Source organism: Lycorma delicatula, chromosome 4, assembly GCF_047948215.1.
Source record: "Lycorma delicatula isolate Av1 chromosome 4, ASM4794821v1, whole genome shotgun sequence".
Taxonomy (NCBI): Eukaryota; Metazoa; Arthropoda; class Insecta; order Hemiptera; family Fulgoridae; genus Lycorma; species Lycorma delicatula.
This window is the reverse complement of record NC_134458.1, coordinates 75,365,741-75,391,655: the sequence shown is the minus strand read 5'-3', so window position 1 is coordinate 75,391,655 and position 25,915 is coordinate 75,365,741. Positions and strand designations below refer to the sequence as shown.

The following is a 25,915-nucleotide window of genomic DNA, read 5'->3' as shown; positions in this document are numbered from 1 at the left end:
TCACCAAGTTTCGTCAAAATCTGTTCAGATTTACGTCAAATACAGCGGACGAAAAATCTTATACTTAAATAAATACGATTTGCAAATTCATTGGAATCCCTCTAATAAATAACTGTTCTCTTTCGTTAAATAACTTTTCATACAGTATAGGATATAATCACACCAATTTTATAACCTACCTTATAAAATTATACCGATCTCCGAGGTTCCGGATTCGAAACACGGTCATGCACGGCATTTTTTCATACGCTAGAAATTTCCACTTCCATATCCCAAGCACAAGCTGCAAGCTTATGTGGCGAAATCATCAAGAGAAACAAATTAATATTAAGTAAACTTTATTCCATTGCTACGAGTATTTATGAAAGAAAGTATTCATACACTCCTATAAATTAAACACTTGAAGGTTGCAGAAGGAGAATTGATTTTTCTCGACGTTTTGTATTATTTTCCATGCTGTTAGTTTTTAACAAGGAAAATTATTTCTTCAACCGTTTTCACGTTTAATTAATTTCCGATATTAATTTTCAAACATATAGACGAAACAATCTAAATTGAAAATTATTTATAACAAGTGGTTTTAAATTGAAGTTAATATGTTATGTCTTAAAAAGATCAATTTATAATATAAATATTAAATTTAAATAATAAAATTAATTCCCGTTCCTGACTATAACGTAATGTAAATATTTAAATCCTCTTATCTAAATTGCAGTTCCTCAATTTTTAAAAGCATTTATCTACAAAACAAAATCAGTAGAAAAAAAATTCCTAAATAAAATTCCTCTCAATAAAATATTTAAATAAAACAGCTTTAAAAATGATTTTTGTTGCTGTATTCATATGTGATGCTAATGAATACTACAATAAAAAAAAATCCCTTTCGGCACGCCGGAAGGCGGAGGTAGATTTCACCGGTGCTAAGTAGGGGATAAAAAAGATTTCCACCTTGAAGTTAAGAAAAACTTCAAATTTATTCAATACGACAATGGTTGCATGTGAAAAATGTTTCACATGTTTACCGTACGACAAGCCCCATCTTACAATTCCAGCAACATTTCGGTCATCCCTTGCCGTAAGGATTGGTCACATAAAAAATTGTTTCAGAAAAATGTTTTAGGTTATGTTTAGAGGACTAACGAACACTTTAAACCGATTCGATACTGTTCCTATTAAGGGAGGTATGATTTTTTTGTCTTCAAAACTCCATTTTTTCCACCCTCTGAGCCAATGGTTGGTGATATCAAAAAACTTTACTTACATAATTTTTAGGCCCTTATCCAAAGAATAGTAGTAAATTTAAACTAATTCAATATTTTACTTAATAAGAAAGTTGTAGCGATATTTTGTTTTTTTTTTCGAAAAAGCCCCTCCATTTTCACCACCATAGTCCGATTTTTCCCATTAACGAACTCGAATGGGATCGTTATATTTTACGTATAAATTTGAAAGTGATTGGCGCAAAATTACGCAGTTATTGTGTCCACAAGAAAGTGAAATATTTAAATAGATATATACCTTTAGATATATATATATATATATATATATATATAAAGGTATATATAAAATTTTGAACTGACGGTGGTCTTGGGGTTTGGGGGATGTGAAACGCAAAGATATGTCGAAATTTTCCGGAAGTCGAATCATGGTACCCATTACAACAGGTAGCTTTCTTATGAAATCTACCTAAAACTGTCAGTGTTGCATAACCTTCCCGGCTCTGCTCTTAACAGATTTTTAATACACCATAGAGTTTTACCTTCCCGTCTAGATAGCGCTATAGCTCTAGAAGGAAAAGTACTGTAATCTGTCGAATTTGGGCATATGCAGTATTCACCGGATCTTGACGTTTAGACACGTAAGCAAACCCGGAAGGTTTGCTTAAACCCAAACCCGGAAGGAAATTTTCCGGATGTTAATGTTTGTATGTATGTGTGTGTGTGTGTGTGTGTGTGTGTGTGTTCGGTGTTTGGTCTCTAAATCACCTAATATTTCCAGAACTACTGGGCCGATTCTGACCAAACTTGATGAGATTATTTCCACATATGGGATATCGATGCCATTAAATTTTCAACTTTTAAAAGTTTAAGGGGATGAGGCTGCAGAGCAAGGTCACATCAGTATCTCGACATTTCACCTAGTTAAGATCATATTTTTCTTAGGCACATTTGTTAACAATTAAAAAATAACAATACTTTCAAAAAAGGGTTTTTTGCAAAAATGCTCCCCCACCACAAAAAATGCTGTTGTAGTCTTCTGCTATGTCGTGACATCGCAGGTAAGCTGTAGAATTACATAAATTAATTAATAAAGTGTAAACAAGTAATTCGGTTGACTTGGGTCTCGAAACTCGATCGCCACATTGACTCGGTACCTGGTGCGTCAAGTCTCGCGGCTACATCAATCTGCCGACCGTACAAGCGAAATTTGTTCTATGTAAGTTGTGAAATTACATTAGTATAGTTAGCGCCGACCGTCGCAGCTAGTACCGCCACACCCTTGTGAATTAAATAGGGTATGCGCGCGCGCATTAGTTAGAATCATTGAATTAAATAAACGAAAGAATATTATATTTACGTAAGATTATAAATATTTTAAGTTAAGTTGTACGTGTATGTAAGCCGTGCATCAAAACAACCCTCGGTTGTAGGGCTTTCCCGGAACGCGACTTTAGCTGCGCGACAGGAAAGTTCTACAACTGTATAACATAATTGTGTAATATTTTGAATAAAATTTCAAAAAAACTTTTCAGTAAAAAAATTTGGGTCAGATTTGACTCCCTTGATCAAATGAAGCTTTTTACTATCAACATTATACCGTAATTAGAATTTAATTACTTGTCGGTAGGGTTACACAGACCGGAAATTATGCTGTCATAAAATTTTGTGAGTATTGTCACGTATAATTTTTGCGATTCACCTAAAATATTTCTGCCACATCTCAATTGTTTGTCAAGCGATCTGAACAAATCAGATGTCATTTTGTTCACAATAACCGACTTAACATTTCATCCAATAAAAAGTAATTTGATTAAAGTAATATTTACGGAAATATTAATGATTAAAAACATTTAACGGCCGCCATTTTTTAATTTCTAAAGGTAAAATTTATTTTGTAGAAGATGTTTGCATATACACAAAATTGAAATATCTCAATCAAGTTTATAAGATATATAAGATAGACGATAAAAGAAGCAAGGTAGGGAATTTATGCACGTAAACGTTTTTTGTTTATTTTATTGCTCTCAATCAGATCTTTAAGTTTTGCCACTACCTCCTGGTACACCGTGCAGCTATTATCAGAGAGAAAACGATAAGACAAATGGCTACCGTAATGGCCCCTTATCCGATGAGGTCGAAGATCAGGCCAAAATTGGGTTATATATAAACAAACATTTGTGAAAAATTTCAACTTTTTTGGTCGACGAGTTTTCGAGATACAGGACAAAAGCTCTTTAGAAATAACGTCCAATCTCCCACTCAATCCGATCGACTTAAAATTATGGGATTTTAAATAACTTATAAATACTTTTAAAATAACGTATAAGAACTTTATGAAAAAACTTTTTATGGAGCTGTTTGGCTCAACAAAAATGCAGGCAAACACATGACATAAGCAAAACACTCGACATCGAAATCTTAGACCGATAGCTACAGCTGCTACACATCAGCAATAGAGTAATAGGCGGGACAGTACAATCTGTACACTCGAATTTACAACTAGATCAACACAGTAACCTGAGCAAACTGATACTGAAAAAATGAATGCCTAAAAACAACCACTTGGAAATTTCACTACTACCAACCTTGAAATATTAACTTACATAGTAAACAAATTTATTTGACGACACGAGAAACAACTGACTTAGGTAACAGCGTAAATTAATAACACTAAACGGTGATGTAATGAAAGTAATTTAATCACGTGACGTTCAACCAAACAAGAAGCATTATTATTTTATGATGTCATAAGGATAAAACCTCAGAAAATAAGACATTACTTTTTTTTTATTTTGATCCCTTACCTTACCCAAAGGCTTATTATTACTGAAGTCAATTGTTTAAAACAATGTATTATATCTTTTCTACTGTATGCGATTTCCAGGAACGTTTGCCATGTAAATATAGAACATGGACGACAGCGGTCGTTTTATGTAATTTACTGTTTTCAGTAGATAAATTGGTAGGTTACGATACTAATTTATAAAAAAAATTTTTTGACATTTAGTGACAGTTGTATTACAGAGATTACTGAAATGGAAATTTTTTTTAAAAATAGCGAATTAAGACGTCAGTTGTATTCTTTTTAAAAACAAAAAAGATGAACATAGTTGTGAACGATTGTTTTTTTTTAATGAAAACACACATTAAAAGTAAGTTAAAAATTCCGTGTAATTTTAAAACTCTTTTTTGTTATAAAACTACAACTTTTCTCATTTATGAATATAGAACGTTCAGATGTCAGCTCTCAGTAAATAAGATACAACCTAACATATTTATCTTTACCTCTTTTAAAAGAAATATTAAAGAGTTACATATTACTTTTAACGATCTCTCAATCCATTTACTTAAAAACTGTAACTGTGATATGAACTGACTGAACTAAGTAATACTTAATGTTTTGTAAACTTTTTTAGTTTATATACCTTATATAACTTTATTTTACTTATTCATAACTTCATCATTATAGAGGAAATTTTATTTTTTTTAAATCGTTTATAACGAATTCATTACTCTTTATCTTAACGTTGCCTAGTTGGTTTCAAATGTGCCGCTATATAACATAAAGGAAAAGGTAATCTATTAATTTTCCTCGAAGATGTTCGAGTTTAAATAATATCAGAATTCATAATTAATTTCCCTTAAAATTATCCATTAAAAAGGATTATATACTTAAAATATTAATTAAAAACAAGTATTAACAGTTTAGTTAACTAAAGTAACACTATAATTAACTAAATAAAATGAAATATAATATTTAAATATTAACTGAAATATAAATATTATATAAATTTAAAAATAATATTTAAATTAACTTTAATTTAGTTAACTAAAGAAAGATTGAGGTTTTATAGCTTTGTAGAAAAAACCTATTATAAAATCCATATTGAACACAGTTCTTCTTTACATTATTTTATTTCAAAAAATGATAAAAAAATAAAGTACGTTTAAATTAAAAAAAGTAAAATAAAAAAAAAACCAGAGTTACACGTCTTTTTCATCGTAAACCGAGCTCAATGTAACTTTTATAAAACAATATCAAAAGTATATTAATAAAAAATGATATTATACATTTACCTAAAAAAAAAAAAAATGCAATGTCGCCTCGGCTATAACTGCATACCATATATACTCGTAAATCAAAATTGATATTCGTCGTTAATTACAGAATCAAAATACTTTTTTTCACTCGGAACTTATTCTTTATAAATGAAACTATAAACCTCTGACACAACGAACTAAACCGAAAAAAAAATAAGTTTTTAATGAAAAATTTTGCAAATAATAACTTTTTAGCCGTTCTTGCCAGCGTTTTCAGTTAACTTGTCGCTAATCTCACCTTGGTGTCAACTGATGAAATTATTCAGTTCTTTTGAGTTAGACTGGGAATTATTATGTAGAATACGATTTTCAAAGGATTTTATTGTTATTTATGTCAGACATATCCGATTCTCGGAGTTCTGTTAAGTATATAGATCCCGTACAACGTCTGATTTCGCATCTAGTTTTGCAATAAGTACGGTCGGTTTGTTTGTTTTGCGGTAATTATTTTCATAATATTTAAATGTATTATTATTTTCATAATTTACATTCCTGTAATGAATTATTGGGTTGAAAAAATTTACATGGCAAATAATACTGTCATAATAGCTTCTAAGAAAGTAAATTAAAATGAATAAGGACAAAGGAATAATTGGAGGCGGTTTTATTAAAGTCGTTTTACAGAGTACAGATGTTATTAATAATAAACAGCTGCAAGGAATATTATTATAGCTTAACCAGCGTACAATACAATATCTTTACAGCTGACACACAAAAGTGGCATTGCAAATTTTAAGGAAATATTAGTAATATTGTTAATTTTAATATTAATCAACGAAGCTTATTTTGTTTGTCATCCGTTTAATTACGTTTGCTGACCTAAATCTTACATAACATATTAACCTAATAATAGATTTGACATAAATTCTTTATAAAACCCGAAAAAATGACTACATATTACGCGGTAAAGGATTTCATTTGTAAGTCAAAAGTAAATGATAGCAAGCAAAGATTTCTGGTGACTCTAGAATTTTTAAAGAGATTAAAATTTAACGCCTTATCGGCTAAAATTTTAAATCGATTGTGATCTTAAAGCTTCTTACATAAAAATGAATAAAAAAATTCAAAAATTTCTAGAGGTTTCGTCACTTCTTTAATAATTTCTGTGGATTCAGCATCTCCTAACTTATGTTGTAATTAGATTTAAAACATAAAAGTGACAATATTTCGGGCTATTTCATCGCGTAATATAATATATAAAAATAATAAAAACTTACATATTCCTTCTGAGATAAATTTTAAAAAGTACTCATACTATGTTAACATATCTTATAAAGAAAAATAATGATAATATAAATCTAGTTGCAACGTTTAAGTTAAACATTTTCAAAAAAATTTAAATTTTTCAAGCGCGGTAAAGTAAGGCTCTGAATCTGAATATATTTTGTCCGTTAATTTTAGTTTATAATTTAAATCGTACATCGTTATTGCTAATGTTATGAGTACTTAATCGATATTTTATTAAATATCGATATTTTTTAAATCTTTATTACTATTTTTAAAAGCCTAATAAAATCTCCAGTGGTATTCACAATCAATAAAAACCTCCCTAACTATAGTTTATAATTTACATGAAATTTTACGATATCGCCGAGAAAAAATATTATTAATAAATAATTTACACAAAAATATTCCATTAATAAAATTAAAAAACAAAACAAAAGCTTAATAAACAAACCGGCACACTAAAACAATTAAAAGCAAAAAAATTATGATTATCTACTATCAAACACCGGGTCATAATCGATCATAATAGCTTGCAGAAAAATAAACAGGTTATATATTTCAAGTAATACATAACTGTAAAGAGAAAACGTACAGAACCCGTTTACAAAATAATAATAATATATATATATATATATATATATATATATTTTTTTTTTTTTTTTTTTTTTGCGAAGGGAGATGGAAATGCATTTATGCACGGAGTGTCGGGCTCCCGCTGATGGTATTTCCCAATCACTATCAGCAGACTACCGACTAACCCCCCCCCCCCCCCATCTTGTTAAACGGACCCCACCCGGGACCGTTTAACACATTACTTCCGGTCGATTCCTCCTATAGACTATAGACTGATTAGGTGCTACCAAATTTTCAGAACTATCCAGGTCAACCTTTTGGTCCTGAGAATGTTGTCGACGAATCGGGCTATGCTTTCCCAGCTGCTCAGATTACGGAGCATCATCGCAACCACATTGTGGGGGCTCAGTGCTCCGAGATCCGCCTCCAGTTTCTCTCGATCTGCCGCCCACCGAGCACATTTGAAAAAGGTGTGCTCAGCGTCGTCCCGTACACCGGGGCAATAGAGGCAGTCGGGGGATGGCGCTTTCCCTATGACATGGAAGTAATCGCGGAAGTACCCGTGGCCCGTTAAAAATTGGGTCATGTAGACTCTCTATGCCGCTGCTTCGTCCACGGTCTGACCAGAGGGATAAGCCTTGCGGTCCATCGTCCTCTGGTCTCGTGGTCCCAGGTCACTAGCTATGCGAGGAATGTGCGAGTGCGTTCCTCGTTGGCAATGGTCTCCCGGACTTCGCCTGCCCGTCGCCTCCTGTAGATCTCCTGGCGCTCCCTTGCCAAAATAGCAATGGGTATGACGCCGGCAACCACCAGTACTGTAGGCTCGGAGACCGTCTGACACGCGGAAGCAACTCGCAAGACTGCGGTGCGTTGCACCTGCGCGAGCCGCTTCTGGTTTCTTGCAGCTCTTAATGTCTGGGCCTACACTCCCGTCCCGTATAACAGGATGGAATGCATCGTGGACATCAGCAATCGCCGTCTGCTGCCCCTTCGGCCCACCGGCATTCGCCATGAGCCGGCTGAGAGCAGATACGACTCTCGCAGCTATGTCGGCGGCTCTCCGAAGCTGCTCAGCAAAGCTGAGTTTCCAGTCAATCATCATACCAAGGTAATTTGCGGCGGCTTGGTCTCGACAACTTCCACCCTGACCCGTAGGGAGAGAAGAATGACGATACGCTTCTTCGTTAGAACCACGATCTCAGTTTTGCTGAGGGCTAGCGACATCCCGCTAAAGCCCAACAGAGCTAGGAACGGGGGGTGTGACAATCCGAACGTCACTAGGCGGGTGCCTTCCCCTAAGGGGTTGGGATGAGGGCTAGAGACAACCCATGGTCGTAGGCACCGACTCTGTGCATGGCTCGGCTGAGCCTCAGTTGGGCGCGCTCCACGTCGCGGTCTGCGACAAGTAGCGCAATTTTGTCAGCGTACCCAACCAAGACAAATTCTTCAGGCATCTCCAGCCTCAGCAAGCCATCGTAGACGGCGTTCCAAAGGTCGGAATCGACCCCGAGCCCGAGAATCGACCCCTGCGTCGCCCCTGACGTGATCACATTCCTACGCTAGCCTGCCGCGTAGGAATGAAACCCCTTATAAATGAGACCCCGGTTCCTCAGGTATGCTTCCACCACTCTGAGGAGGTATAGAGGCACATGGAACGAATGCTACAGGGCCCGAATTATATCTCTCCACCGTGCGGAGTTGAAAGTGTTTTTAACGTCCAACGTAATGAGAAGGACCACACGTCGTAAAAATGATTGTGGTCCTCTACTCTCCGCACTGCCTCAACAACCTCTTGAATTGCGTCTAGGGTCGACCGACCCTGCCGGAAACCGTACTGGTTGAGTGACAGGCCACTTGCCTGATTCATCGCCGCAAACAGTCTTTTCTTTAACAGCCTCTCCAATACCTTCCCAGCTGTGTCAAGCATGCACAATGGGCGGTAGAAGGACGGCGACTCTGGGTTTTCTTTGCCCTTGGGAATTAGCGCAAGACGCGCAGTCTTCCACCTGGCGCTAAAAGACCCAGCCTTCAGACATGCATTATAGATGTCTAGAAGAAGAAGTGGCCTGCAGCGCCCCACTAGTTTGAGCACCTCGGCCGGTATACCGTCGGGACCAGGGGCTTTTTTGCCTTTCAGCGACCGTAGGATTCCCTTCAGTTCCTCCATCGAGAAGAGCGGGAAGTCGCCAACGTCGCCGAAGTCCCGCTTGGTACGGGCCGAGTGGGCCGGTAACAATGTCTTAACGACGTGCTCCGCTTTACCCCCGTCTAGTGGAGCTGGTGACCACGAGTCCCCTAATCTTGTAACCTAGCCCTCCGGGTCTGCATCCACGGTCTCCATCAGTTCTCTCCAGCAGCTTGCCTTGCTCACGTTAATGGCTCGACGAAGCCGCTTCTTTGCCGTCTTATACTGGCTGACCTGGCGTTCGCGTCTGTGCGATTCCTTGCACGTTGCACCACTCGTCTTAGTCGAAGATACTCTCGACGCAATCGTGCAATCTCCAGTGTCCACCAGTACACGGGTCGCTTTTGGTGCCTCGGCCCCCCGTATATAATAATAATAAAAATAATAATAATAATAACAATAATAATAATAATAATAATAATAATGGGCATCTCAATTGTTCAAAAATCACTAAATAAGTCGATTAGCAAAAAATCGATATAAATACGTCAAGAAAACAAGACTAAAAAAAATTAGAGATATTAAAAACTAAGTAAAATTATTAAATAATGATTATTTTTTAAAGTGTTTTTTTAAAAAATAATCACATATAAAACATAATGATAAGTTAATATAATATTATGCGGATAAAAATTACACATAGCCCTCCGTACACCATGCTAAAAATAACTCGTTTTAGCATTAAATTTAGCGTTACCGCAAGTTACACCTATTAAATTGGCCTCTGTCCTTGAAAACGATAAAACCCGTCGAAAGAGTGATATTTAAAGACATCTGCGATATAGGATGCTTAGAATAAACCAAAAACAAAACAAAACGTCATTCTTGAAGTAAGAATGAAAGATCATTCGGTTTATTACAAGTATTCGCCTTGGGGCTAATACCGCTTGGAAACTACTAATAGAATAACTTTATCAGGGGCCGAAGTTTTTAAAAAAATATCCGTAATAAATAGAAACTGCACAGTTGGAAAACTTATTTTATTGGCAACAATAGACTACACAGTCGAATAACGATAAAGAACTAATATTTAGCAGCCTTTTAGAACTTTTATTTTATATTAAAATTTATTAATTATAAGACAATTAAAAATGTTATCATGTAAAAATTCTACCCTATCAAAAAATTAAGGAATGAGACCTGGCAGAGAGTCCGCTTGAAAAGTGACAGATCGTACTTAAAATAAGATTTAAAGTTTTACTAGAATCGTATAAAACTATATAATTATTATTTAGGCGACAGTTGTTTTTATTTAGTTTGTTTTTCTCATAAATGTAGAGAGAAATTTTATTTTATAGATTTGAAAACTATGTTTTTATTTTCAGTTTCCAGGTTTAATTTATTTTTCCTTTTTCTTTAATAAGTATTAAGTCTTTTATATTCGTTTATTCTTTTGTATACTTCTAATTCCCCTTTTATCTATCAACGATGATTATTTAACAAATAAAACGCACGTGTATTAAAAATGTTTTTCTGCTTCAAAAATATTTTGAAGCGTTTTCTTTATATACGATTTTATTTCAATAGATATTTGAGGATCTATCTTACCTTGTATTTTAAACGCTGACTATAATAATCATTTTCGGAAATAAACCTCGATTAAATAAAACTGAAAAAAATGGATTACATATGAACGACCAAATCTACAGCTTTAATACGAACAAAATAAGATGTCGATCTATATATATATATATATATATATATATGTATGTATAAAACTTTTAACAGAAATTTTTTATTCGTGGAATTTGTTTTTTTGGCCGTTTCAGTAGATGAATTTTTTCGAAAAAGGTCAATTGTAAGATATCTGAAAGAGTTTTTTTTTATCGTGGAATAAGGAAGACGCATATTTAATACCACTAATATCTCAAATTCATTACAAAACTTTTACTTTTTGAGAATTTTACCGAGGTGCTCAACCGTAAAATCTTCAGTGTAATTCTTTAGTTACAATGTACTGCAATTATAATATCCTTGTTTATTTCTATTAATACTTTTTTTTTTCGAGGTACCGGATATAAGTCGACGATTATAGCAGGTAAATAATACATATTAGATGTAATCTGTAGGTTTAACGCTTTAATTAAAGTAAAATACACATTATTATAACATCGGTATATACATAAATTTAAATAATAATGTACTATTATAAACTAAAAAATAATAAAATGATATGTATTTAATAATAATATTTTGTAAATTTTTACGCAAAAATTCGACACTCAAATTTTTAATCGAATTCACAGTCTGATAGTTATATGTAATATTTTATAATTTATGCAAATATGAATTTTTAAAAAATTCTTCATATCGGATTCGACCTTAATAATGTAGAATATCATGGAACGCGCGACGTAGTCTCTATAATAATACGAATTGCGTGACTTCAATGTCACCTAGTAATTTCATGCTGTAGCTACTTAATAAATAGCAAACGGCAATAAACAGCAAATAATTCATTATGATGCATAGGTCAATCAGCACGATCTTAATAGATTTATCCTTTGTTGTTATACAAAATTAAAAATAACAATAATAACATCTCGAGCGAAAAGTACGCTGATGATCATATAAATCTTTATAACAATAATGGAAAGTGAATTATGTACATTAATTTTTATGTTAATATCGATTAAATTAAAATTAAATATTAAACTACGTAAAAATAATAACAATATGATAAAAATATAACCTTGAATTGTTGCGTACCGAAATTATATATTAAGTAACCCTTTTAGAGCTGGAAGCCGATCGATCGGCAAATGAACACGCAGTTTTGACATGGCTGATCGTATCGGCCCGTCAAATATTTTATTACGTAGTTTTGTGGAATCTAACAGATATTGTTCGGGTTAACTAATCGGGTAAAATATTTCTTTAGCGTTAAAATCAGGTATAATAAGACTTTATAAGGGAATGAAAAATAAAGATATTCTCATTAACTATTAAAGTGCATTGTAATTTCGTAAAGCCGTAGCACGAAACATCACGTGAGGTTCTTTACCAGACGTGCACGCAAAATAGCGTAATTCGTTCGGCTTTCAATGTATGTACCGGTATAAAATGTTTACCTCATCTATTCTCTTGATCAACGTCTCAAATGATAATTCCAAATATACTCTAATAAGCTAAATAATGATTCTAATTAAAAAATAATTATTTTTATTTTATCAGAATATATCAAGAGAAAAATTATATTTTTGTGTGATTTTTTTTTTTTATACATGTTAACTCTAAAACGACTTCATCGATTTTACGTAATAAACATCAAACGATTTGTCTCAACCTGATGAGCGACAGTAAGTATACGATTTGAAGAAAATAAAATAACGTCGCAACACAATAGTTTCTATAAACCAAAAGACCAAAATTGTTTGAAACTTCAATAAAAAATAAATTTAGAACTTAAATTTTAATATTTAAAAAATATATATATTTTTTATTTTCCCGCCTAGCGCTATGGCAGAGCTGTAGCTATAAAAGGGAAAGTACGGTGGTCCAATTTGAGCATATGCTGTTTTCACCAGATCTTTACGTTTTGACACCTAAGAAATCCAAAAAACCGTATGGAAATTTCCCGGATCTTCATATGTACGCGTGTGTGTTCGGCTTTCGGTGTTGAACTCTAAATCGTTTTATATCTCCAGAACTACTCTACCGATTTTGACCAAATTTGGATTAGATTGGTCAGATTACTTCTATATATGGAGTATTGATGCTCTTAAATTTCCAACTTAAAAGTTCGAGTGGGTGAAGCTGTAGAGCAAGGTCACCCTCAGTATCTCAAGATTTCACCTAATTAAGATCTTATTTTTCTTAAGCGCATTTGTTAACAACTAAAAAATAATAATATTTCCACAGTGTTTTTTAGCAAAATCACACCCTCACCCCAAAAATTCTCTAAATAAACTTGTGGCTAAGTGGGTACAGTGTATCATTAGCACCCCGTCTCTCAAACAAGGAGCGCTAGTGTAGCACTGACGTACAGCTGCTGTAGTCGTTTTTCTTCCTTTTTCTCTTGAGCCAACGGCATTAGCTATGTAACGTCACAGGTGAGCGGTAGAATTAAATACATGAATAATATTTAAATTGTAAAAAAGTATTTAAAGTGACCGCCACGCCCGCGCGAATGAAATACGGTATGCGCTCTCGCTTTAGTTAGAATCATTGAATTAAATTTTTTTTTTGTCTAATGACTGGTTTGATGCAGCTCTCCAAGATTCCCTATCTAGTGCTAGTCGTTTCATTTCAGTATACCCTCTACATCCTACATCCCTAACAATTTGTTTTACATATTCCAAACGTGGCCTGCCTACACAATTTTTTCCTTCTACCTGTCCTTCCAATATTAAAGTGACTATTCCAGGATGCCTTAATATGTGGCCTACAAGTCTGTCTCTTCTTTTAACTATATTTTTCCAAATGCTTCTTTCTTCATCTATTTGCCGCAATACCTCTTCATTTGTCACTTTATCCACCCATCTGATTTTTAACATTCTCCTATAGCACCACATTTCAAAAGCTTCTAATCTTTTCTTCTCAGATACTCCGATTGTCCAAGCTTCACTTCCATATAAAGCGACACTCCAAACATACACTTTCAAAAATCTTTTCCTGACATTTAAATTAATTTTTGATGTAAACAAATTATATTTCTTACTGAAGGCTCGTTTCGTTTGTGCTATTCGGCATTTTGTATCGCTCCTGCTTCGTCCATCTTTAGTAATTCTACTTCCCCAATAACAAAATTCTTCTACCTCCATAATCTTTTCTCCTCCTATTTTCACATTTAGTGGTCCATCTTTGTTATTTCTACTACATTTCATTATTTTTGTTTTGTTCTTGTTTATTTTCATGCGATAGTTCTTGCGTAGGACTTCATCTATGCCGTTCATTGTTTCTTCTAAATCCTTTTTACTCTCGGCTAGAATTACTATATCATCAGCAAATCGTAGCATCTTTATCTTTTCACCTTGTACTGTTACTCCGAATCTAAATTGTTCTTTAACATCATTAACTGCTAGTTCCATGTAAAGATTAAAAAGTAACGGAGATAGGGAACATCCTTGTCGGACTCCCTTTCTTATACGGCTTCTTTCTTATGTTCTTCAATTGTTACTGTTGCTGTTTGGTTCCTGTACATGTTAGCAATTGTTCTTCTATCTCTGTATTTGAACCCTAATTTTTTTAAAATGCTGAACATTTTATTCCAGTCTACGTTATCGAATGCCTTTTCTAGGTCTATAAACGCCAAGTATGTTGGTTTGTTTTTCTTTAATCTTCCTTCTACTATTAATCTGAGGCCTAAAATTGCTTCCCTTGTCCATATACTTTTCCTGAAACCAAATTGGTCTTCTCCTAACACTTCCTCCACTCACTTCTCAATTCTTCTGTATAGAATTCTAGTTAAGATTTTTGATGCAAGACTAGTTAAACTAATTGTTCTGTATTCTTCACATTTATCTGCCCCTGCTTTCTTTAGTATCATTACTATAACACTTTTTTTGAAGTCTGACGGAAATTCCCCTTTTTCATAAATATTACACACCAGTTTGTATAATCTATCAATCGCTTCCTCACTTGCACTGCGCAGTAATTCTACAGGTATTCCGTCTATTCCAGGAGCCTTTCTGCCATTTAAATCTTTTAATGCTCTCTTAAAATTAACTCTCTGAATTAAATTAACGAAAAAATATTTAAACAAAATGATTAATATTTCAAATTAAAAGGTGTGTGTAAGCCATACATCAGAAAAAAGGCGTGTGGCGAGAAAGTCCTAAAACCGTGTTGTCAGCTTTTTTACAATACTGAATTTTTAAAAAAAATAGATTTAATAATCATTTAATAAATCTGCAAATTTCATTTATTTTAGTGGGTTTTTATTCATACAAACTATCAAATAATTGTTTATTATTAACAATAATTCCATTATTAACAGTGTAAAAAGTTTTTCGAAAAACAAATTATTATGTGTAATTTATAAATTCTATTAATTTATATTTCTTTAATTTTAATGGGAATCGCTAATAATTTTTATTAAAGTATTATCGAGTTTTGTCATGCTGATCAAAAAATCAAAAATTTCTTTGAATTTTTTTTTAATTTAAAAAATAAACTACTCGCGTCCCCATTAATTTATTTTTTAATGTAGTACAGTGATCCTCTTATAAATAAGTCATCGCACGTAATTACATTATTTCAAATTAAACCGCTTCTGAAGGGTAAAACCAACACATACACACAAAACTTCAGTAATATTCGACTCGGAAGATTTCAAAACTAGAAATAAAAAAAATCCAAGTAGAGGAATTTTTTTTACCGATAATAATTTTCACCTTTTTACATTAAAACATCCAAGAAACAAAAAAAAAAATAAGTACTTATGAATAAACTGTAACATATACGGTTGAATTAAAAACTTAGCGATTTTTTAATTTTAAAATCCGGTCTACTTAATTGTAATATAATACAAAACATATATAAGTAAGGTTCTGTTATAATATGTAAAAGGATTATGACCTTACACTCATGTTTTACTTTCGTTGGAGGTCGTTTAATTCTGAGAACCTGCAAATAATAATAGCTAGTCGATTGTTTTTTTTTTTTTTTCATTAACATTGGATACATCTGTGTGCTTCATGTGATCGGTATGTGGATGTATAAAATTATCTTTTTTTTTCTTAAGAACGTAAATTATTTTAGAACAATGATCTCAGGGATTAAAATTTAAAAAAAAATTAATAAATAAATAAGTAATAAAGTGTAATCACATAAGAAATAATAGAGAAAAAAGAAGATTGTTATTTAATTATATGAAATAGACTGAAAAAATTAACCATAAAATTAAAGGTAAAAAAGAAATGTAATATGTAATTTTAAAATTATTATTATGGAAATTTAAAAGGTTTTGAAGTTTAACTAAGTTACTTTAACAACATGCTGAAGTTAAAATAATAACTTAATGATGTATTCCTTACGCGTTATAATATTATATAATCGGAAAATGTAATCAAATACTTGTAACGACTTATTTTTCGTTATCTATCCATCTGTTATTTATTAATTACATTTCTAAATAATTTTAAGAGATTGTTTTTGCAATGATAATTTCTTTATATGTTGTTTTCTTTAGGTTATATGTATTTTCAGGTAATTTATAGGGGTAAATTTATCCAAACATTCGGTGACCAGTAATACGTATACTGATTAAATGTAGTACATTACATAACTAAAATCGTGCAAGGTATCAGTGTAAGGGTACTTGGTTCCGCAAATTAAATTTAGAAAATAAATCTATTTACTCGTATATTTTTGTATTTATTTATCAAAATCGAATTAACGGTTTTCAAAATGCAGAAATTTCAATGGAAAATTTATTGTTACGTAATTTTTTAATAATTTAATCAATGTTATAAAAAAAAATTATGTTAATTTATATTTTATTATAATAAGTAACTTTTAACGACAAAACTATTTAAGGGTTATGTTAAAGAAAAACTTTTTACGATTACTTTAAGAAGGATTTAGGCAAATATATTTTTTTTTAAACAGCCTAACTTTTCACGATTATTGTTAGTTATCGAGTGACGTGATTTTTTTTGTAACTAGGTTCTATCTATATACTTTATATACAATTATATCTATGTATGTAAATTTCCACGCTGGTTTTTTTTTTATTTTATATTATCGTCGTGTTTTTTTTAAACTAAGTTTTTTTTACAATTACATTATAGGATACATTTAAATAAATTTTAATAGATAAAAATATTATTTTAAACTATTTTTCTTGAAAAATACTTTTATTTCAAACGGGGACCGGGTTTTGACCCTAATCTGGAAAAAATTTACGACTTAAGATGAAAAATAGATAAAACAGATTTTTAATTATTTTCATAGAAACATTTTGGAAAATATAAATAGATTTTCTTCTCCCTACCGTGCTGATAATTTTTTGTGATTTAATAGCTGAGAATATATTACAGGATTCATATAAGGTTCCCTGAGAAAGAATTAAATTTGAAAATCCATTCCTTACGAAACATTTTTTTTGGAATTTTTATTAAAGTTTGTTTTACTTCCTGATAATACATAAATATGGTAACTGGAGGAATACCGGATGATCGAAAATTAATTAATTTTAAAAATTTCTAAAGATTATGGAAACAATAAATTAAGATCGATTAATTTTGTTTTAAAACTATTAATCTTTATGCTGTTTAAGATACCTTCACTACCAGGTTATCTTTTTGGGTGGTAGTGCTTATCTACAACCAGGAAAGAAGCCGTCCATCAAAATTGTAAAAAAAATTCCAGACGGAAATATTTTTAAATTCTATTTGTTCCTTGAAATCCTCTTTCTAAAATGCATCCCCAGTGATCATTCTTTTAAAGGACATATATGATTTAACCTAAAATGAAGCTACAATTTTAATTATTTCAGAATTTTTATGGAAGTAATCGACTCTACCTAAGTAAGTTTTTAAGTTCAATTTATAGTGTACAACTTACAAATATTCTGGTTAAGTCTAAGTAAATTACTTTCGTTTCCTAAAGATGAAGACTTTAATATTGCATCGATTAAAAAAAAAAGCTAATATAAATCAAACGATCTGTAATATAATTTCTTCTAACGATTAAAAAAAGATTATTCTGAAATGACAGAAGTATCCAGACTGTCAATTAAAAACGGATGATATATGAGTAAATAAAGTTCATAAGGAAAAGACTTTAGGCTACACAAACAACATCATGCAATCGATCAAGGACGTCTAGAATGAGGACTAGGACTAGGAGAATTAGAACTAAATGATTTAATAAAGACAAAATTAAATAAATGAAAATATAAATAATTATCACTGTGTAATGATTATATCTTTTGCGAATAATGAAAACGGATAGATAAATAAATCTAATGCAAGAATATTAACATGAAAGGAAAAATCGAATGAGTTATCTGTATCCACGATAACTGATTCGAAGCCGCTCAACTTGTTTGCCTTTGAATTAATTTAATCAGGAATTTTTTCTTATAACTGTAACATTTTTTTTTTTTTTTTTTTTTTTAATCAGATTCCTTGATTTTATAAATGTACAAGTTTAGCGAACGGTATATTTTTTCACGTTAAAAAATAATTATGAACAACGTAAAATAAATATTAAAAATTCGTAAAATTTTTGTTTAAAAGAAAAAACAAAAATTACGATAAATACACAGTTTCCCATAAGTTTCCATACATAGGGAAAAATAATCATTTTTTTACGATGGCCGTGATGTATCAGGAAAAGATACTAAACATAAATGATCTTAAGGAACGTATGACCAACGCCATAACAAATTTACTTCATCTTGAGTATGCTTGTATTTTGTAAAAAAAAACTCCTTCATAAAAAAAAGCTTATTTTTCCTATATATAGAAAATTATTGGATTACATGTTCTTCAGCAGTGTAGGACACACATCGAAATGTGTTTTCAAAACAACGTTCGATATGTAGAGCATATTATATGAATAAGAATGATTTTCATTAAAAAAAATGTTTATTTTTATATATATGGAAACATATGGGACAAATTTAGATTCGCGGCTACTTAGTATTTCAATGACAGAAGAATTACCATAACAGGATTGTTGAATTGAATACGAAGTCATAAAAGTTTAACAATAAAGCGCTGGGAACCGAGCGTACATTATAGGCTATGTTTTATCAACTTCTATAACGACAATGTTGTGTATGTGAGCATATATTTCCTGTTTATTGGCCTGAGACGAGTAATTCAATTACGGTAACTCGAGTTACATACGTTCAGTACTTTGTCCTCCATCCTAAAATATAGTGTTCACTAAGCGTAGAAGGAACACTGTTTAACGAGTAAACGATTTGACCTTAAAGAGTTGACTGGCTTTGATATGTAACCTAACGTATATTTTACGTATAGGCTTACGATCTGTAATAATAGTAATAAGCGATCTATGATTTTAATAATAAGTAAGAATCATATGATAAACCAAGAATTTCCGGGATATCTGATGAGTTTTATTTATTCAAGACTCGTAGCTAGTTTCGTTTTATTCCTCAACCGTTAAAGAGCATGTAACAATTCTTTATAAAATATTCCTAGGACTAGGATGTATTTTTGACTAGAGCCGATAAACTACGGTTAGAAGATAAACTTGAGAAACAAACTGCTTTAAAATTTAACTAATTCGACTACTCCTCGATCTGTCATCAACCTTTACAAGGAAAGCCAAGTTCATATCATTACTTTATCCTGATATATTTGAAAAAATTACGACCTTAGTGAATTATTTTATTATTTTATCAAATAACAGCGAAATTTTACAGTAATAATCGGTAAAGATTCTGTTGATTTTAATGAAAAATTGGGACGATTAATAGAAAAAATACTACGGATATTCTGCAGGGGACGTCCCTATTTCTGAACCAAAAAAAAAAAAAAAAAATAACAAACAACCAATAAAAACAACCGACCTACGTTGTAATTTCTACGTAAAAAATTAGTGTTGATTTTAATAATTAAAAAAAAGTGTATAACAGTATCGTTTATAAATACTGTCCAGAAAATAAGTACACAAATTATAGTTTCAGTTTATATTTTTAATTTTTGATAAGCGGGCTTCTACTGCAGAAGGCCCAATATTAGGATGGAGCTGGAGGTCATTAAAAAATTTAAAAAATCCGTTTTCTAGAATAGCGTATTCGTTAATATACTATAAAATTACACAGTAAAAGGTAAGCGTTATTATTTCATCATCAAAATAATTGCAGGGTTTTACAAACAATGCACTTCGGAGCTTTTAAAGAGCATAAAGCCAAAAAATCTAAAACAAAAAAATAAATACAAAAGATGTATGTTTGTATGTCTGCGTCACGTTACATTTTTGTTAAAAAAAATAAATAAAACTAGTTTGAAATAAATAAAAAGTGTTTAACTTTTAATAAATAAAAGTTCTGGATAAAAATAAATAAAAGTAGTAATTCAATATATACGATAATAAATAGTATTATATTAATGCGAATACTTTTTTGAGCTTAATCTTTACTTTAATGAATTTTTAACTTGTGTTGCAGTTTAGGGTCACTACAGCACGTTGTTTTTAAAACATCTAAAAAAAAATTTGCTACTATATTGAGATATACGGTAAAATTTTATTATATAAATTACTTAAACATTCTATTGAAACTCCTCTTATTTTTCTAATAATTCTACTGAATAAGTGTTGACAACTAAATCCGGAAGGGCTGTTTGATGAAAAAAAGTTTCATTAATCTAAAACAGTTTTTATAAATTTTAGAGTACTATTTCTAAAAAATTTCATCGCTGTACAACGGTTATATTTTTGAAAATGAAATTTTTACTCGCGTTAAAAGTAATTTTGCTTTGAAAATGATCTTAAACTAACAATAATCAATAAAAAAAGGTTAAGTTTATTTATAAATGTTAATTTAAATTCCGAAATAATTTTTGATTGTAATAAAATTTACCTTACCGTACTTATGTGTTAAACAAGCGTCTAAAAATAGAAAAAATGGAAGTTCACTCAAGGAAAAAAATGAAAAAAAAAATTAAATTAATGAATTTTATTCAGGTTGACGCATAGATTATTAGGGTATTCAAAATACCCACATCGTTTCTGATAACGATCAACGTCATCAAAGAATATTGAACGCGCTTGTCAATCTTTAATAGATACATTTTAGCGTAAATTCATTAAAAGTTCAAAATCTAGAAGAATTCTAGAAATATCTGGATATGATTTCCCAACAAGTATTTATGTAATTTATAATACGATACGATCTACTTTTTATTAATTCTTTTAATAAATAGTTTTATATCGTAAAACATTATTCTCTATCCATTTTTAGGTAACAGGTGAGAGATAACTTGAATTTACATTTAATTTGTTGAAGCAAAACAAGCAAATCAAAATATACATAGAATAAAGTAATCTACGCAAAAATAATTGTTTTCTTTAATCGGACGTATTCATTCAAAATATTATGGAAGATAAATAAATATGAAGAAACGCACTGATTTAATGCTAACTGACGAAATTAAAACTGGATTAAACATGTAAAGAACTAAAAATAATTTATTCTAAAGAAATCGTTCCAATTAGACACAAAATAAAGTAAAATGAAAAAAAAATGGCTTAATCTTAGTATACGCGTAGCAATTAATAATTCATTAATATAGTATTTTATTGCACAAACTAGTTTTTTTTTAAATTATTTTAAAGCAGCAATTTAAAAAAAAAAGAGAAATTGTTCTGTTACAAAACATCCTTCATTCAGCTCAACGTTACAGGAATGAATATATTGAACAATGCCGCCTCTATTCGACAGATACTCAACGAAAAAAGTATTAAGGAAGGACATCCCTTCCTCTTTTAGATGAAGAGGTGTTCTCTTTTTGTATACGTGTACATCTGTCTCTTTCTTTTATGATAGAATGTATATAATGATTATGTTCAACGATGTTAACATTTTTAAACAGCTGCTTTTGTACGTATTGTTGCTAACAACTATCGTTTCTGCTAGTAGACTATTAAGAAATATTTTCTTTTTTTTAAATCAAAAAGAACACAAAAATAATAAACTATTCATTGTTTTTTAGAAATCTTATAAGAAAAACTAACATTATGTATTTAAAAGTTAGTTGACAAAGTATACATAAATAGATTATATTAATATTAATATATTATTAATACGCGCGCGCGCCCCTCAACACACACACACACTTTTGCTAAAAACATGTATATAATATTTTTTAATTATCGTCTTACCATATATTTGCCACAGGAAAATTTTTTCCCATATGTTTCGCCATATGTATCAGCATCATCAGGGAATGGAAATTATCCACACTGTGTTTCGTTAGTTCTACACACAAAAAAAAAAAAAATAACATCACTCCACAGTATTACATATTACAGTATACATTTACAAGAAACAGGAAAAATTGCCATGTTATCCGGTCTAAGTTTAGGCCAAAGTTCAGGTCAAGTTCCCAAAGTAATTTCTCGTAGAATAAGTATTCAGTACGAATATTGCTCGGTTATTTTCTTATTTGTAATACAATAACTTAATAAGTTTCACAAAAAATATTTACATTATTTAAGATTTCAGTACATTAAAAGAAAAAGAAATTAAAATTTCTCTTATTTTTATTTATTTTTAAAACGATTTTTCAATTATCTATCCTCATTACTGTCGTGAATTCAATCCCGTTTATTGATAGATACGTGAAATACAAGGCTAATACGGTTATTAGCAAAGTATGATCTACTCGCTTTTGAAATATAAACAACAATTATTACAGTAATTTAACAAATAAATTTCAGTTGCAGTTTTTAATATTAATGTTGTTCGCTAGTTAAAAATACGGGTTAAAACATTTTAAAAGAACGGAAAGAAAAACAAATCAACAAACAGTTTTTATGAAAAAAACATGTTTTCAATTGGCTCAAGAACAACTAATTACGCCAAACATCTGCCAAGACGTATTTTTATTTGTAATAGAAACCGACTAAACTGTTCACTTGTAACAATTAAAACGTTGCGTAACGTTTTATTCTACGTACAACTAATGTAAAACAGAAATAAATATATTTAAGTTTTCCTTCTTATTTATTGAATAAATGTTAACATACACACATTTGATATGATTCTTCGTTAATTCTTGGATAATAATTATGATAAATTATATATTATTAAATTAACTAACCTGCAAAAGCCGGTACGTTTAAGAGAGTTATAAGATAACATTTTAGGTTATAGAACATATTTAGGTTGTATAAAATTAATTATTATAATATAATAAGAGAAAAATCAAACATGAAATTTCAACCGATAATTATCAATAGACCGTATGCAGGATAATAAAATAAAACGTTTTACTTGCACAAACTCAAGAAGTAAGCCAAATCAAAACACTGCATGACGTCAAGAGAGATACAAATAAACGACTTGTCTGCAGGTGAGCTGTCGCGTCGACATGACTCGACCGGTCTGTTTCCCCCACCCGTCCGCTTTACTGCCACAAAATTACACTGCCCAACGCCGAGTCTCAGTCTTCTGTTTGTTATTCCGACTGGGTAAATACAATAAATAAAGCGTAACCGTAGGAAATTATTACAGATTAGCTTTAATACTACGTACTGATATTTTTTACTATTAATTTAATTTCCCAACAAACAATACCATATCTTTGTAACAAATTTATGAAGCGTAATTCTGTTTTATTTAATACATAAACTTTAATAGTTATTTAATAATTTTGACTATATAAAAATTATTAGATAATTTTTTTATTTTTTTTAATGTATGACTCTTTTTAGTTGTAGTCCCTAATGAACTTGATTTATTTTCAGCATTGTAACTATGTTTTTTCATCGGTCATTTGACTGGTTTAAGGGGTATCTTTACTTCCTATTCTGGCTTAATCTTTTAATTTCATCTTATTTGAAATCCATATTTTAACTTTTACATTTTACTTTTTCAATTTTACTTTTAAATTTTCTTCTTTTACTAAATTAATTAAACATGATTATCTTATTATGAATAACGTACTTGTAGACAATAGACTTTCTTCTAGTGAGACTTTTCCGTACGCTTTTTTTTCTCCTATTCATCTCAGAACCTTACCGTTTTGAACTTCATTAAATCCTCTAATTTTCGATCTAATTATCTATTTTGTTTTTTTTTTTTTTTTGCTTTCGTTATGCTTTCCTTATTTTATATTTTGTTACAGTAAAGTTCTGTATTCCATAGAGAGTAATATTTCTAATAATTTATTTCTAATTCTTAATGATACCAATCAGATTCTAAAAAAGTGAATTTAGAATTTATTTTTTAAATTATTTTTTTTTGTCGCTTAATCTACGAAATTTATTACGGGGGAACCGAATCGCGCACCAAGTTCTTGGGTATACAAATCCTTACACGAACAGCGCACTGCATCCTACATTAGAGCATTTTATAACAGCCGAACTGCGCATCGTTTATCTGAGTTAAATAAATACTAATATAATTAATATTCTAATAATACGAAAATATTAATTAATTAATAAGCAAAAGTTTTATACTAAATTAAAAAAATACAAATGAAACAATTTTATTTACAAAATTTAAGTCATACCTTTAAAAATCTGTTTATTAAAATAGTGCAAAAATGTCACATACTGCAGTCTGCCCGTTTCATTATATTTACTTATTTTGATTTTTAAGGAGTCATTTCGACATCTGGTTATCAAATCCTTATTTTAACAGGTTCGTTTTACCTTTTCAATTCGATAGAGGTTCCTGTCTGAAATTCTAAAAGAATATTTATTTCTAGTATAAAAATAATATCCCTTAGGTAAAATATAAATAATTTTCAGATAAAAACAGGTTAATGACCCGTGGCGGTAGAGTCGGTGCTCTATTAGTGTTGTTCTCTACAGATGCAACAAGTAGGAGGTAAAAAGAGATCAAGCGAGTGCGCAATCAACATTGACAATCAACATTTTGTGTTAATTTTCACGAGAAAAATAAAAAATTCCACCGTTGCTGGAATAATACTACCATTTTTCCTAATTTAATTCAAAAATAATTTTTCCGTCATATTACTTCACTGTACAGATTTATTTTTATAAATTTCCAAATTAATTTCTTTTTTAACAATGAATCTGTTATTAACTTTTTTCTCTACCTCTCTTTTAGCTTCATTCAAAGAACAACATTCGGAACTTAACGTCTTTATTCTCTTTTTTTAGAATACTTCTGAACATTTTCATTCGTTATTTAATATTTAAATATTTATTATTGCACTTATAAAACAGCGTTCATAGAATGAACGCTGACACTCGTTTCAATTTCAGCGACCATTAAAATATAAAAAATTATTCCAGTAATGTACAAAATGAAAATATGGCCTCGATGAAATGTGGATAATTATGACTATATTAATACTATCTGTTGCGTAAATTATGAACTGATGATTTTTTTTTTTACCTCTTCAAAAGGTGAGTGTCCTATAAACTCGGATAGATGTTAGGTCGTCCAGTCATTTATACGAAAAATTCCTTAAGAATTAATATCGGATCGTAAATAGTGAAATTCTCTTTACGGAATGCCATGTCAATATCAAGGTCTAGTTCAAAGATGAGCTGCATTTGTCGATAAAATACTGGTTTAACATTGTATATACTAGCGCAGTGCTTCACAAGGAAAACGCTGTTCAGACGAGTGCAAGACCTCTTTTACTGTGTTCTAGAATTACTTGAAACGACTATACTCTTTTTTTAATTGAAGAAGTTTTATTGAAAACGATTCGTTTCTATACGATGTTTTTTCCACACCGTTATTAACTGAACTTATGCGACTATATGCGTTACATTATTCTATTAAAAAAAAAAAAAAAATGTACAGTATAAAAGAGATTTTTAACATTACTGAGAAATTATTAATAATATTTTCCGACATATTGAAAAGTTTTCTTATTAACCTAAATGACAAACAGAACTTTATATTTTTCATTTAATCTCTACAAAGTAATGTACCTACCGACAAAATTAAACTACTGCGAAACAGGAAAAACACGCAGTTTTC

General features: G+C 30.7%; 1 protein-coding gene across 2 annotated transcripts in view; it reads left to right on the top strand.

Moving 5' to 3' along the window:
• Positions 1-25,915, top strand: part of LOC142323567 (hexuronate transporter) — a 246,739-nt gene that overhangs the window by 169,069 nt on the left and 51,755 nt on the right. The window lies entirely within an intron of this gene.